The sequence below is a fragment of the Leptidea sinapis genome, chromosome 42 (genome assembly GCF_905404315.1).
Source record: "Leptidea sinapis chromosome 42, ilLepSina1.1, whole genome shotgun sequence".
Taxonomy (NCBI): Eukaryota; Metazoa; Arthropoda; class Insecta; order Lepidoptera; family Pieridae; genus Leptidea; species Leptidea sinapis.
In genome coordinates, this window is record NC_066306.1 from 5,069,017 (window position 1) to 5,086,342 (window position 17,326).

General features: G+C 35.0%; 1 protein-coding gene across 1 annotated transcript in view; it reads left to right on the forward strand.

Annotated features, from left to right (window-relative positions):
• Positions 1 to 16,632, forward strand: part of LOC126976808 (uncharacterized) — a 194,315-nt gene extending 177,683 nt beyond the window's left edge. The window contains exon 2 of the transcript XR_007731984.1: positions 16,489 to 16,632. The gene's annotated coding sequence lies outside the window, so the exon portion shown is untranslated. The remainder of the gene's footprint in view (positions 1 to 16,488) is intronic.
• Positions 16,633 to 17,326: the final 694 nt, after the last annotated feature.

A 17,326-nucleotide genomic window follows, 5' to 3' on the forward strand; every position in this document is an offset into this window, starting at 1 on the left:
CATCTTATAAATGGAGAGCCGTTTTATGCCTTCGGTCATACTGCAACATCTAAACCGATTGGAATAATACTTATACCCTAAGATGCAGCATGTTTCAGAGAAGGTTTTAATGTATAGTGAATACTTATCCGAAATCTATTGCCCAATTATTTGCGCATTTACCATTAAAGAACTTTATTTGTCGTCTTCAGTGATATTCTATCCGACAATACCTCCCTTAAAAGGTGAGGTGAGGTATCGGAATATTAGATCTCGAAATCTCGAGGGATTGCAAATTCCGCGGTCATCTGGAAGGCAAAGCCAAGTTGGCTTCGAAGAAGCTGGGCGTCATAAATAGAGCGCCACTAATCATTACCAGCTGGATGCGTGGTGTTACTCCACTTTGCGGTTTTTCCATTCATAAATTAAGAATTTTTCTTCCACGTACAACCAAGCTGTGGAAAGAGCTTCCTTGTGAGGTGTTTCCGGGACGATTCGACCTCGGTACCTTCAAAGAAAGCGCGTACACTTTCTTACACTACGGTGACGCTTCTGTTATTCTCTGGTGCTGCAAGAGACCGCCCACCTGTGTGGTCACCTAACATCAAATGACCCTTACGCTCGTTTGTGTCATCAAAAAAAAAAACAAGACTTTTGAGTACTTCTGTTGATTAAGTATAATATTTTAGTACTAAATGTTGATTTTACAGAGTGGCAAAGTGGCACTTCTTCTTATAAATGCTCAATTTTTCCTGTGGTGAATAGTAATTTTAATAACTGTGACTTTTTTTAACTTAGAATGTGGCGAGACGAGAAGCATGTTAACCTGATGATAAGTCATAAGCCGCCCATAGTAATGCCGTAGTAGTACTGCTCCTATTCTTGATTGAACCCAAAATTCTGTACAACATCGGAATTACGTTCGTTACTCTGAGACATTATAATATTCAGTCTCATTAGCCTAGTGATTTCAAAAGCCAAGGCAACCTCCAAACGAGACACAATAATGCTTGCACATCAGTGCTTTACGGCAGAAAATGGCCCACACAGCCGATATTCGTACAAAAAAAAGCCTTCCACTGGCCTCTTCTACACTCATACGTTGTATTTTTAATATTACTTTGACTACATGTATGATCTTACTTTATTAGGGGACTCACATATCCGGATAGCATATAAAACAATCAGCCTAGTATCGTTAATTTGCTCCTAAGAATTGAAGAATTCCATTACTTTGTCATGGCTCGCATAATCAGAACCTATCAACAAGTATATTCTTTCCAATAAAAAAAGAATTATCGAAATCGGTTCACCCAGTCGAAAGTTCTGAAGAAACAAACATAAAAAACCATACCGACGAATTGAGAACCTCCTCTTTTTTTGAAGTCGGTTAGTTTTATAAATTAAGTAGAGTGAATCATTAAACCATAACAGGTCACCACACATTACAATAACGTTAACACAAATGGACGACATCAAAGATATAACACTGATGTAGGTAATTGTAATTGCCTCGTATGTAATTGCCCTGTTTCAACAAACGAGGCTTTATGGCCAACAAAGGTTGCCACAGTGACGAATGTTTAGTATACTCAGAAATATAATACGACAAAAGATTGGTCAATAATTTACTCTTTCATCCTTGATTATTAAAATTACGATTAGAAAAGGTTTTGTTTGACAATTATTGTTACTGTCATGAATTGGTTAAAGCATGCTTGTAGCTAACAAATTATCTAATAAATATAAAGCCGTTTTCTTTCAGACTGCGAAAACTACTGAACCGACCGGAATAATATACAGTAATTTGCTAGCTATGCAAATGATATAATAATTTCAGATTGTAGATTAAAGAGGATAAAAAATCGAATCGAGTATCACTTGGATATCAAAGTCAAAGTCAAATAAACTTTATTCGAGTAGGCTTAAACTAAGCTTTAAATCGTCACTACAAATATTTATTTTACTGAATCTACCATATATTCAGAAAAAGTAGAGCTCGCGATAAGAACATATAAGAAACTCAGCGGCCACTCTTTTCAATCAAATAGAATTTTACAATGGCTGTAATATACATAACAAATTAGTTTGTAAGGTGCTTCACCTAATATATGAAATATATGAAATTATCGTATATTGGATGCATCAACCTTTAGACCTTCAACTCATTGTTTGTGTAATGTTCGTGAACATAATGGTCGGTATTACTCTCACAATTAGTAATTGCATCCAACAAATACAATGATTTATTAACTGTAACAGCTAGACCTGGCACCACAAGCAGCACCCGTTCACGAGTTGACGCATTGTCCAGCCATCGTTACCTTCGCACATATTTGAGGGAAGGAGATGACCCGCTTTATGACGCCATTCAGTGAGCACGACGAACCTATATAGCATAACTACGCATGATGACATCCCCACCATCTGAATGTGTGGTGTTCCTCTACAGTGCAGTTTTCAAGAACTTTCTGCCACGAACCACCAAACTGTGAAATCAGTATCATTGTGCGGTGTCACCAGGACGATATGACATTAGTTAAAAAATGCGTACACTTTTTAAAAGACCGTCAACTCTCAAGTCATTACTCTGGTATTGCAGGAGTATGTAAGCGGTGATTATCACTTAATATCAGAAAACTGGTGGTTTGTTTGTCTCCTCTTCCATAAAAAAAAAACTTGGGTTAGTTTATGCCTGACGTTGCTCAATTAAAAAAGTGATGAATAAAAGATAGCAGAGATTCTGAAATATAAAGAGAAAGTAGTATTAATAGTAAATTTTTTTTTCTCCTCAAAATATTATTTGTTGGCGTTAATACATTTTTTCCCTCATAGTAAAAACAAGACATTCTTCGTAATACGTCGACTGCCATTGGATTTGTGACTCACCGAGACACATACGTCTTATATACCATGCACACACAAATCGGCAAGCGTCGCAAATATGTCGGTAATAGTGTGTCATATATCTTTGGCGTTTGGTGTCGAGACACTTGGTCTGTAGGGCCCAGAGACGCGGATAATGTACAAAAAAGTATCTTCGCGCCTCAATAGGGCTACTGGAAGCCCAAGCGCTGGCAGCTATTTCGGTCAACGGACCAGCTTAGCTATCCAATGCGGAACTGCAGCCAGTATTCTTGGTACGCTTCCACGTAATGATAGTTTTAATTTATTGTAATATACAAATTCGTTATATTGTAAATTAATTTCAATACTTGGCTCGAAAAATAAAATATAGGTAGTCAATTAGGAAGCAAAGTTATTTTAAAATATAAATAAATATTATTTAATTATAATAAATGTGGTGTAATTTAGATTTAACTTAAATAAAATGTATGCTCAATATATCTTCGGAATCTAGCCAAGACAGTCAGTTCTAATTAATATTATGAAGAATTATAAATATGTGTCCATTAATATATATTTTTTGAAGTTCAAAGTACTATAGGCGGGCTGTGCTGTGGTGGTATACAATGAGACCGAACTGCCACACTCGACTGCGTAACGCTATTACGGGTTAAGATAGCTCGAGTCGACTAATAGCTTCAACACATGATCAGATTTGGTTCGGCCGCGAACCAACGCACGCGATACGCTACCGGACCGGTACCATTATCAGATCTGATAGTTCCACGGCTGTGTCCAGACCGCACCGAGTGCGGCTTGGAACAATAATTGGTCCGGCTGTCCCGTCGTACCAAATCTGTCCATGTGCTTAGGCTTTATGGGAGCGATATTATTCGGAGGAAAGTTTACCAATGCCTTAGACTCACTTATAATATGTACACTTTAATGTTTTATCAGTAGGAGGCTCCTTTGCACCGGATGGCGGCTAGATTATGGGTACCACAATGGCGTTTATTTCTGTCGTGAAGCAGTAATGTGTAAGCATTCCTGTGTTTCGGTCTGAAGGGGGCCGTAGATAGCGAAATTACTGGGCAAATGAGACTTGACGTCCTATATCTCAATGTTTTTCAGATTTTTTTTATTTTTCAACATTCCTGAGCGACACTGTATTGTAATGGGCGGGGCGTATCAATTACCAACAGCTGCATGTCCTGCTCGTCTCGACCCTTATTTGCATTTAAAGAAAAACGTATTATTATACTTGCCTTTAAAAACTTTTAATTTCTTCGAGTTGTTTGAACACAATTTTTTTCCTACTAATGTAAAACTTTATTTTCTAAATTGAACAAAAAAGAAAGTAAATAATGAAAAGTTGTAGAAAGTCATAAATCTCACGCGAAATGAACAACATTGAAATATGATTGCTGAAGGCTTTATATAACAATCACGTTCCCAAATATTAGATCACTCACGAATATTTCTTACATTATATATAAAGGAATGGTTATGTGGAATGACAAACAAAATTGTTGGTTTATGTATTTTTATATTTATTTTTTGTATATTTGACAAACTTTTTATAAACACAACAATAATTTTATATTGTCCCTGTACTATGGATGGATTAGAAGTATTTATAATCTACATAGCCGTGATACATTGAGAGAACTTTTCAAAAAAAATAAATATAATGACGATGCCTGGACAATATATATATGAAAATATTATGTATGCTCTAAGAAATATTAAAAATTTTGATAGTAATTGTGTTAAACTTTTTTTTGAAACGAGAAATAAATATAAACTAGCATGTCCAAAGTACAGATTGTCTAAAGTTAATAATTCTTTTGTGGGCCTATGTATTAAATGTTATAATAAATTACCTGAAAATATTAAAAGTCTTAGTGAAAATAAGTTTAAGTTTGTTAGTAAGCGCATACTATCACAAAATGCGTATTATAAGATAATATTTAAATGACAAAATTATTTGGAACAATAATTGTAATTTAGTGACAATACAAAATAAATAGATGATAGGTAACAGGTATTATAATATGTACAATACCATCGATGACATTTATATTGTTATTATTGTTACATTTATATTTTTACGATAATGTATTAAATTATTCTATTGTATTTATGACGTGGAAAAGTGTATACTTTCAATAAATTGTTTTGATTTGATTTGATTTGATGTAAAGATACATAAATACAAATATCTCTTGCAGCTATCTCGGTCAACGGATCAGCCTAGCTATCCAACGCGGAAATGCTGCCAGTATTCTTGTTACGCTTCCACGAAATGATAGTTTTAAATTTATGTAGTCATAGTATTGTAAATATAGTTCTTTATCTTAAATATATGGATATTTATTTGTATTGAGATTTTAAAAGATAAAGATCCGTTTAGTAATCCCACCCACTGCGTTAGAGGTTCCGGGTGTAAATCCCAGTTGGTGCAAACAAACAAACAAAGTCATGGGACTTGAAACCAAAAATCTGCATTCAGCATACTAATGTTTGCACCAACTGGGATTTACACCCGGAACCTCTAACGCAGTGGGTGGGATTACTAAACGGGCTATATGGGGATTTTCAGAAATATATATCACTAGCTAACCCATACCCATACGCTGTTCTGTCAATAGAAAAAAAATATAATGTAAGTATTCGGGAGAAATGTAGTCTAAAGCGTAAGTAAGTGTAAGTGTAATCTTATTTAATTAGTTAAAAATGAAACAAAAACGTATTTATGAATGATAGTACCTTTCAACTACCGTTCCTTTTTTGTAGTAGGCAAGACAGTGCGGGGGAAGGGTCGTATCGCATCAAACAATTATACGGTGTAAAAGAGTTAAATATCTAACTTGTTTAAAATGATAAGGAATCTAAACTTAATATTATAACTAGGAAAAATTTGTGTTTTTGTATATATTTTGTAATGTTTTCACACAAAAACTACAGGACCAATTTAAAAAATTCTTTCACCATTAGTAAGCTGCATTTGCAGTGATTTATTACATTTTCAATCAAAATAGGGATCCCTAATTAAAATTCTATAATATATCCCAACAAATAAAATGTTCTACTCTCACACGGAACGCGAGAGGTCGCGGATTCGAGTACCGAATCCTAGAGTTGAGGTTTATAGCTTTTAAAAATAACAAATTGCTTATAACAATTTCAGTCCGTATATAATCAAACCGTTATTTATTTATGACTGCACAGTTATTTCTCGATAGATACAAAAATTAACATATATGTTAAAAACGCAATCCACATCGGTATGCAAATATATTGTTTATATCGTTTGAGCTGTACCTACCCAGTTCAAAATAACATAACGTCCTTTGAGCAGCAATCCGTAAAGGAACGGCTTCATAATCCAATGTTGAAATTCCAATTGAGCCGTGTATTGTATGACCGTCGGTATTGAATAGAAATTATATGTCAGCTATATTTGCAGTTACAAAGCTTGAAAAGAAACAACGAAATTGTCTCTCGGGGTCGGACTGGCTCCAGTGCTGAGTGAACAATACGTGTCTTTACAATCCCCAGGGCTATTGGGAGCCAGTTAACTGAAATATTTTGCTCTACTTACCTGGATAGTTCTTATAGAATGGCAATGAAACCCAATTATGTTATAGATATACTAGGTGATGCTTGAGACTGCGTCCGCATAGATAAAGGGTTTTTAAAAATAATAAGCAAGTTTGGATTTGTAGATTATCTCATGCCCTTTTCAGTTTTCGCTCCCGTTCCCAACATATTATATGAATCATATTTCGAGGAAAATTGCTATGACAAACTTAACCTACAAATGGTATAGTTATAGCTTTTCGACGTGAATTTCGGTTTTTCAAAATTGCCGCGGGAACCATAGATTTTGTTTCCCAAGGTCTAGTCTATCGCTGTACCAAATTTCATCAAAAGCGGTTCAGTAGCTGGAGCTTTTAGACTGAAATGTAAAAGTGTAACAAACATACTAACATTCACGTTTATTATATTATTAGACTTTATTGAAGTAAGACTTCTTTAAGCGCGACTTGAGGGTAACTCAGATTTATTTCAGAAAAAAAAAACAATTGCAACAATTTTTAACCGTTAAAATTGTTTCAAATTGCTCAGTAATATTTTAGTAAATCTCAAAGTGTATTTGTTTATTTATTACTAACTATGTAATAAATAAATTATTTAAATAGTTTTCAGAAATTTTATGACGTTTGCGACATTCCTTAATATCCAATAACAATTTTTAGTAACGTCGCTGTGGTTAAAACATAAAAGTGACGCCAGGAAGTGATAAAGATATGTTACTATGAATCATTAGGTAGTTAGTCCAGTGATTTTTTTAGCTACGTCACCCTTCAAACCCAAACACATTAATGTTTATACATACTGCTTGACAGAAGATAAAGGCACAACTGTATAAACCACCTAAACGGCATGCTGTGCAAAGAAGCCTCTCACTGCAACTGGTAAACAACCTAGCGAAACTCTCTAAGAAAAAGTGATTTTATGAAACCGTCATTGATATATTGACAGATCGGTTTTAATCTTGTAAAAAAGGGAGATAGCCACAATCCACTACGTTTTTAGCAACCTGTTCCCTTTCAAACTTAGCCGGATTATACTTCGTCACCATAGTATTGTAATTACTATTTGAAACTTAAGTCAAATCTCACTGCACGTTTCATACCAAATTAAATTTTTATTTTTACTTAGGCAGTCCCGCCTCTTGTTAGGTAGTATTTACATCCTCTTTGCTGGTTAAAACTGCTATCAATAATTGGTATAGTATTTTGCAAAAATATTGTAAAACTACATTTTTACTAGCTTTGTTGATATTAAAATAATCACAAATTAAAATTATGTTATATGCTGCTTGCACAGTTGACGCTTTTGCGCACTCATTTCCACTTTTACCTGGTATTGGAGCTAATATTACTATTTTTTTTCTTCCACGTGGTTAAGCCACGCTTATACTTCATCAATACATATGTCCTTATGTCCATAGCGTGGTGTTCAGCATTTCAAAGAAATTATAATACATATATAGTAAGAATAACAACTAAATCTAAATGCACTTAAATATATAGTCGCAACAGAGTTTCAGCACTTACTTTAAATATTTGCGCAAATCAATACGTACTAAGCTACGTTCACTAGAACGTGAGTGCATTTTGTCGTCGCGAAATCAGTGAAGCGAAGACGTTGCTTAAACACACGGCTGATGCTGAACAACTAAGCTCCTCGCCATCCGACGCAACGAAGGAATTTTCTACGGGCTTTGAATATTGATGTTATATAAACATATATCAAATCACTGGCACTTTCACGAAAACTTTTGTTTACGTTCGATTTGTTTATTGTCAAGAGTAGTTTCATGACCAACGTAACTTAATTTCTACTTTAAGTCTTCTAAATCACCTAGAAATCGAAGTGTGTGTGGTATTTTATGTGTAACACAAAAATGTGTGCGTGTGCTTGGGGGTGTGGCAATTACCACGCGATGGCGGAGCGGTTTTGTGCTGAGAAGGGAATTAAAGAATAGGCAAATGTAAGGAACAACCTGCCTGGTATTCCTCTGTTCTCCTCTTGCAACCGGTGTTGGTGAACTGATTCAATGTTCTATTGGGAATGCTGAGTTATTTGAACATATCTCCGTCAGTAATTGTATGGCTTCATAGTTACTTGATTGCACGTCGACAGTGTCCACACTAGACATAGGCAATTGTTATTGGCAGTTCGAGATATACAGGTATCATTATACTGGTAGAATATCTCTCATTTTAACCTTCAGAAAGTCAGTAAAAAACTTGGAAATACACATTGATTAGACATTATGATAGAACACACAAATTGATAATATTATTAGTAAAAATATTTTTGCAGCCACGGGGTGGGGTACCTTACGTAGATTTCGTAATTTTTTATTTGTTCCCACCAAAATTTTGCTAGATCATCTCTCTCTTTACTCTCTGTTGATTATACAGATACTAGCTATCTAAATCTTAATTATAAATATGATAACAAACTTGAGCATCTTAAAAATTTTGCAATTAGGTTCATATTTATTACAATATTATTTTGTTCGATTTCGAGTAATATTGTTTCGGAGTAACTTTATTTTGTATATTTTTAGTGCGATATAGAATTTTGATTCCTTAAATGTTATTATAAAATTTGTCCCATTACTTTTGAAACAAAAATTAAAGGAATTCAAAGGAAATTACTGGTTGCTTACTTATAAAAATTACTCACCAGCAATGAAATTTCATACATCATTGCTGCCACTTACCTAGTTCTACTTCTCTTACCTAGCGCGGAAAGGTCAACATGGCTCAAAGAAGGTTGTTAAAATAGTAATAAAAATTCAAATAACAAGCATTTTTTAGTAAAAATTAACGTCTGTAGATAATCTATTGATATAGCTTTCGTGAACTCGAAATTCCATCGTTCATATAAAACTGTTCCAATAAACAATAAGCACACGAAAACTGTCAACCAACAGGATCAAAGACAATTTCCTCAAAAAAGGATTTCATCCCCCGAGTAAATACGCGTTATTCAGTTTGCGAACTTGTATGAAAAGGTACTAAAGAAATTGAATTGGATATCAAAGAATTGATTTTAGATGTTTCGTAAAGGATTGTTCTTATTATATTCCGCAACATTTCAATTATTGTTTTAAAGACTTTATCATATTATCCGCATTAGGTAATTAATGGGGAAAATTTATATTGTAGACATTATTGTAAGTATCGTATTAAATCTCTGTGGTATTTGATTTGGTTCTGACGAGAAATCTTCTTGCAGTCTTCAAATTATAGCTTAAAATGATCAGGTATTTTTGTTGTTTATTCATATTATGTTTAGTCAGACATTCTCAATTAGTATAGTCCTCCTTTAGGTTAAGACATTTCACCTGATTTTGGGCAACTTACATCCAGTTTGCCGCTGCCGTTTTCTTTACGTCATTCTGTTATCGCATTTGGTGTTCTATACCCCGAGGCCTCCATTCCAGGACAGTTTTGCACGACGTGACTGTTCTAAGTGGCAGTGGCTACTTCCTACTTGCTACTCTTTTGATGGCAACATTTGTCTTACATTGTTAATTGTTAACGACTGATCACTGGGCTATATGTTTCGTCGAACAAGATTGAACTTTTCGCATTGTCTATACTGATTTATAAAGAGGGTAGGTAAGTATTTTTTATTTATATTTTTTGGCAATTAATCAACTACTTGACTGATTTTTTAATTTGATATATGACAGTGTCATTATATTTCTTATTTAATATCCGTTAAAACACAGAACAATAACGATAAAAATATTAAAATTAAAACGTGGTCCAACACCAGAGGCTCCTTTGCACAGGATGCCGGCTAGATTATGGGTACCACAACGGCGCCTATTTAAACATTACTGTGTTTCGGTCTGAAGGGCGCTGTAGCCAGTAAAATTACTGGGCAAACGAGACTTAACATCTTATGTCTCAAGGCGACGAGCGCAGTTGTAGTGCCGCTCTGAATTTTTGGGTTTTTCAAAAATCCTGAGCAGCACTGAATTGTAATGGGCATAGCGTATCAATTACCACAAGCTGAATGTTATGATTTTCTTGTCCCTAATTTTCATTAAAAAATTACTGGAGACTAATGGACACTAAATTGTTTCAAAATTGTTTCATGGTCTTCATCTATTCCGCCTCATTTTCACACTTAGGTCTTTATGTAACATGGCCAGTATTAAAGTGGTAATTCAGCTTGCATTTGTTTGGACCTAAATAAAACATAACATTATCTACAAACACGGCGAGATTAAGAAAACCTCGTGTAAGGAGCATTGTGAAAGCAATTTAAGGAAACAATCGAAAGTCTTCGCACGGATGTTTTAAAGTTAAAAACTCTCGTAAAAATTCTTAACAGTCGCCCTGCTTACAAACAATTTGAAATATAAATTTATTCTAATTTGCCATGACAACTGGACATTGAGAAATAAATGTAAACGGAACAGTGCGAATGACAAATTATCTTAGCGCGGCAAGATTCATTGAAAAAGGAAGGTAATTAATTAGTGGAAATACCCTGGGATTAATATTTTTACCAGGCTAACAAGTACAAGCATGAATTCCTTTAAGTCCACAGTGGCTTTAATTAATAACTATAGTATTTTCTACACATAAACTTAGTATACTACCGTAATAGGTGAAACTTGTGTGAAAGTGAGATAACTATACTTAAATAATGATCTAGGTGTGGAAAGATACTGAATAGATGAAGACCATGAAACCGTTTTGAAACAATTTAGTGTCCATTAGTCTCCTGTCAAATTGAACCGCATATTTAATATGGTATTTTTATCGTAATAGTTCTGTTATTTAACGGATATTAATTATTAAATATAAATATGTCGTGTTCTGTACGAGTATTAGATTGTGTTGTTACATATAGCAACCATCTAACTAAAGAAACATTTCACATGTAAATACTGATTTTTGAATACTTCTTTCGTGATGTTTTTTTTTTCGTAGAACATATGAACTGAAATCCTAAATATTACATTTTATATACACAGTAAACACTCTTTTTTCTTAATATTACAATCATATAAAATATGTGTTAGATATTATAATATTGTATACGTGGATATGACGCCTTTTGAAATATATGCCATAGATATTGGATTGACCAAAAGCAAAATACTACTTCACTAACTCACTAACACATCTGTAATACTAGCACACATTAGCATTTTAAAAGCCATAATAAGGAGAGTGTTTCTCTATTACGCTAGCATACTAAGTTTTTGTTTGTACTTTAAAAATCAAATCCAGGTCAATATACACAGGTATAACTTCCAAAGTTCAGCCTTTTATTAGAAAGGATGTAATATTAATGTATATATCAAATAAATTTTTATTCCCGCCAATGGCTGAAACGGCTGCAGTGATTTTATAGGCATATAGCTGCTGGCCGAAATGAAGTTGTGGCAGCTCACTTGGCATAAGATATTCTACTGGAATCCTTGTTTGTGCATTTCTTACGAGACATTGGAAAAGAAAGCCTTTTATTCTATTTTAAATCAGAATCTTCAAAAAATCTGCAAATGTTTGCGCAAAAATTCGTTTTTATCTGTTATGGATATTGTCATCGAAGTTTCGTGAGTGGGGGAGGTCGTATTTGAAATAATTTTTAAATAGAAATTATACCCCTCATGAAAAATTGCTACTGTGCCAATATGGATATCATTTTCAAGGTTTTCAGGGTGGCTAGAGTTAACGGATCATAAGTCATTTCACCACTGGGCGTTGGCTCCTTCGCACAGGATGCCGGCTAGATCATTGGTACTACAACAACGCCTTTCTCTACCGTAAAGAAGTAATTTGTAAGTGAAATTACTGGGCAAATGAGACTTAACATCTTATGTCTCAAGTAGACGAGCGCAATTGTAGTGCCGCTCAGAATTTTTGGATTTTTCAAGAATATTAAGCTGCACTACATTGTAATGGACACGGCGTATCAATAACCATCAGCCTCCATGTCCTCCATCAGAAAGTCCTGCTCATCTCGTCTCTTACTGTCGTGAAAAAATGTCAAAGTAAAAGTTAAAGACCATACATCACTTAGACAAGACACTTAACTAATTTGCGGCTGAAACAGTAAGACTTAATGTTCATCAATATAGAATCAATCAAGATAAATATCTAGCGTCATATCAATATATCAATTAGAAGTTATAGAATTCGTTCATTTTTCCAGTAAATGAGGGCTTATTGAAATGTAATTCCGGGAAAGTTCAACCCACGTATAAACTGATTTTAAACAGACAGTACGTGTCGATAGATATCACAAGATTCTTTGATTTCGGAGTGGATTTGATTGGATTTTACTGTTTTTAGAAAATATACAAAACTGATTTTTAATTTGTTATAATCGTAATAAACAGAAGTATGAAAACCCTTACTAACTTTTTGATTCTTACTCAAAACTATCTGTAGATACATAGAACAAACTACTTTAAGCAAAATATATAAATCTGTAGTCATTTTTTGTATTTTTTTTGTAATAATTAAGCGTTTTACGACTCACAGTCCCTACTGTTAATGTCGAATTATAATCATTAATTATATCTTTATAATATGGAAAACATCTAGTACAGAAACGAAAAGAACAGTTTACGGATTACTTAAGTGATCAACCTTGCCAGAGAATAATTCAAAAAATTTGCATTAAATTTTGCTGGGCTGTCCAAAATTAATATTTTAGCAATGGAAAGGATTTTTTTTTGTATTAATTTAATAAAATAATGTATGTTATGGTCTACAGTAGAATTCCACAAATAAATGGATGTTAAGTCAATTTCCTAATATGCAAATATTGGGTTTGAGAAGGTTATCAACTGTAGATCCTGTAGATGAAGCCACAACCTGAGAGTTGAACAAAGCATACAAGATTTTATGACGATACGTCACTCGAACAATTAGCTCAGTTGGCAGAGCACACGCAGCTTGTCACCTTCATACATAAGATGTCAAGTCTTATTTGCCCAGTAATTCCTCTAGCTACGCCGCCCTTCAGACTGAAACACAGTAATGCTTACACATTACTCCTTCACGGCAGAAATAGGCGCCGTTGGTGTACTTATAATCTAGCATCCTGTGCATAGAAGCCTCCCACTGATTATAATAATAATTATAGACATATATTTACATAGTAATATAGATTAGAGTTTAAATAAGACAACAATTATGAATAAGATGATGGCTTATGTCATTTTAGGTTGTATTTATTATCTTTACCTTGCACGTGCACCACAACACATTGACATCCACAAATCAAAGGTGAGTAGAAAACAAAAAGAGAAAAGAATGTTGAAGCTGCCCTTATTGCGATGGTTGAAATTCTTCTAAAACTTTTTGGGGAAACGACGTCAAACAAGATCGAAATCACAAATGAACTATAACCTTAAGTATTGTATGCGTTGTTGGTTTGTTGTAGATTATTATAATAGACGGAACCTCTGTCCGTTGGGAAAGTAAATCTATTTTTATTATTTTAGATTGGTACCTCTTAAAATTATTTATACGTTAGAACTAATTTATTTGTGTAACTGATTTTGTTTAAATTCCTATGAGTATAAATGTAATCATTAATGTTTTTTTCCATTTCAATTTCACCTCGGGTGCCTAAAAATACATAATACGAAAGTATCCATCCCTACTCTGTGAAAATATTATGTAGTTCAATCGCTGACCATAGTGGTATAAATACCCCTGGAATAGAATTTGAAGCGCCACTCGCTATTACAATGCTATTACAACAGCAATTGCAGTAACAGAATAAAACCGACAGTAGACAGAGCCTCCCCTCACAACGTTTAAGCTCATTTTGTTCCCTAATGCTGCAATTAGAACAAGAAATTCTGGTCCAAGGATTTGTCTGTCGCTAATAAAGACTGCAACTAAACTGTACAGTCTTCTTTCTTACTTGTATTTTTCCTACGCTTATTTTAAATGCTAATTTGCATTTGTACCAAGTCTTAAGTAGTTTCTATTTTTATTGTTATTCAAGAAAACCAAAATACCATTACCGAGCGCGGTAGGTATTAAGTTATTGGTATAACATAATTAAACTAGATGTTATTTTAAAATTAACTAGAATGTTCTATATTTTAATTAAAATATATTTTATGTTTTTATATAAATCGGGAAAAACCATTGAAATAACTTTATTTTCTCCCTTATATTATTGAGCATAGTTAAACACATCGTGTTTTGAGCCACATATATCGCTAATGTAATAAACTCATCTCTTACATATAATAGTAGTATCCAAAGATTTAAAATTTGTTAATGTTAAACGGATTTTAAAACAGGTATTAAAGGCGGATTCGTTACACATATACAGGATACAATCAGAAAAAAATAGTAAAATTCAAATTACCATACAAAAAAATATAAGCCTAGTTAAACCGATATAATTAATGTACTTGATTCTAACTTTTATTGAATTTGAAAGAAAACTTTGAAATAAATAAATGAAAGAAAATTTAATAAATTATGAAAGTAAATCTACAATATGTAACTGCCCAACCCAACTCAACGCGGTGGTTGTTCACCGCAGGATTTGGAAGAAATTATGAATAAAAATGAATCCTTTGTTTTTTTTATGGAATAGGAGGACAAACGAGCGTGGTGTTAAGTGATCACCGCCGCCCACATTCTCTTGCACCTTTTTTTGAAGTTACCCATGTCGTATCTTCCCAGAAACACTGCACAAGGAAGCTCATTCCACAGCTTTATAGTATGTGGAAGAAAGCTCCTTGAAAATCGCACTGTGGAGAACCACCACAAATCCAGATGGTGGAGATGAAATCATAACTTGTGGCGTGTCGTGCAAAGGTGGAATTCGGTGGCAGGAATCAGGTTAAACAGCTCTTGGGAACACTGCCCGTGATAAATGCAGTAGAAGTCACACAAAGAAGAGACGTCTCTACGCAACGCCAAGTGATCCAGCCGTTCACAGAGCACTGAGTTCCCGACAATTCGAGCTGCTATACGTTGCACGCGGTCGAATGGATCGATCTGATACTGGGGTGCACCAGATCAGAGATGACAGCAATACTCCATGTGTGGCTGGACCTGCGCTTTGTAGAGCTCAAGAATGTGGGCCGGCTTGAAGTATTGCCGTGCTCTATTAATGACGCCCAGCTTCTTCGAAGCCAATTTGGCAACATAAATACACAACATTGACTAATAATCATTTAAAGTAATTATAACTAAGTACAAATGAAAGTAATAGTGAAAATTAATAATACTGGCTTGCAATAGTTTTTAATTGTTTATTTTTTATTCAAACAAAACAAATCTTATAACTACTACTACTATATATCAACTATATTTAAAATACTATGACTAAATAAAATTAAAACTATCATTACGTGGAAGCGTACCAAGAATACTGGCAGCATTACCGCGTTGGATAACAAGGCTGATCCGTTGACCGAAATAGCTGCCAGCGCTTGGGTTTCCAGTAGCCTTATTGAGGCGCGAAGAAAGTATTTTGAACATTCTCCGCGGCTCTGGGCCCCACGGACCAAGTGTCTCGACAAGAAACGGCACAAAGATGTATAACACACTGAGACCAACATATTTACGACGCTTGCTGTCTTCGGCAGTCGAAGCAGTAGCCCCAGCACCAACTGACGTAATTTGGACATGAGAAGGAGCCAGAGTGTCGGTGCAAGTAGCATCCCACACCAGCGCCCTTCCCCGTGCTCAAGCCACCAGCGTCATTCCATCAGGACGCTTGCCATCACGGCTGGCATTATACACTGGCCTTCAAAAGTAAGTATCACACTTTTAAAATTGGGATAACGTTTTAAGTTCACAAGATATACTATCGAAATAAAAAGGACTCCAAAGAGAATTTAATTTTGTACATAAAAACTTTATAGTCGGTAAACTTCTTTTAAGAATTGGCTGAAAAAAAAGTTCAAAAACAAAACCATTCCTTTTTCAAAGTGGACGTTTCCGAATAACAATTTTACCATTCACATTTATCATTCTGTTTTAAATTTTTTTTAAGATCGATGGGGCTTGTTTTAAAAATTTATGCTAAAAAGCACATAACATTTATTTATCATGCCTCTTTCAGTTGAAGAATGTGCTAGGATCATGGCTTTTCTGGAACTAGGCATCAGTATGCGTCGCACTGCAAGAATGGTGGGTGTGACGGTACGAACGGTCCAGAAGGTAAAGCGAAGGTACGAAGAGACTGGACACCATCTGAGGAGACCTTGTAATGGCAGACCCAGGTGTACCAGTGCCCGAGAAGATCGTTATATTATTTCAACTGTGTTAACAAATCGCCACCAAAATTCAGTTGAAGTCCAGCAACAGCTACTTCAGACCCGGAGGGACTACATTAGTGACAGTACAGTGAGAAGAATACTTGCTGAAGCAAATTTGAAACCCCGAAGACCAGCGAGTGGCCCAAAACTCGAGAGACAGCATCGAGTAGCGAGACTGCGATACGCCCGTTAACACATGCAGTGGGATGAAGAAGAATGGTCAAGAATTTTGTTTGCAGATGAGTCTCGATTCTCCCTTTACACTTCTGATGGAAAGCGAAGGTCACCTGTAAACACTTCGCCTTCCATCAGAAGTGTTTACAGGCGACCTGGTGAGCGATACTTTCAAGCCTGCATCTCAGAAAGAGTCCAATACGGTGGAGGCAGTGTACATGTATGGGCTGGCATATCTTCAGAAGGTCGCACAGAGCTAGTAGCCATAGAAAATGGCACCCTCACTGGGCAAAGATATGCTCAAGAGATTCTCAATGAGTATGCAGGGCCGTATTTAGCAAATATGGGTGATGGATCGATGCTGATGCATGATAATGCCCGGCCACAGACGGCTCATATCGTACAAGAGTATATTCAGGAGGTCGGTATCAGCGTGATGGCGTGGCCATCAAGAAGTCCTGATCTCAA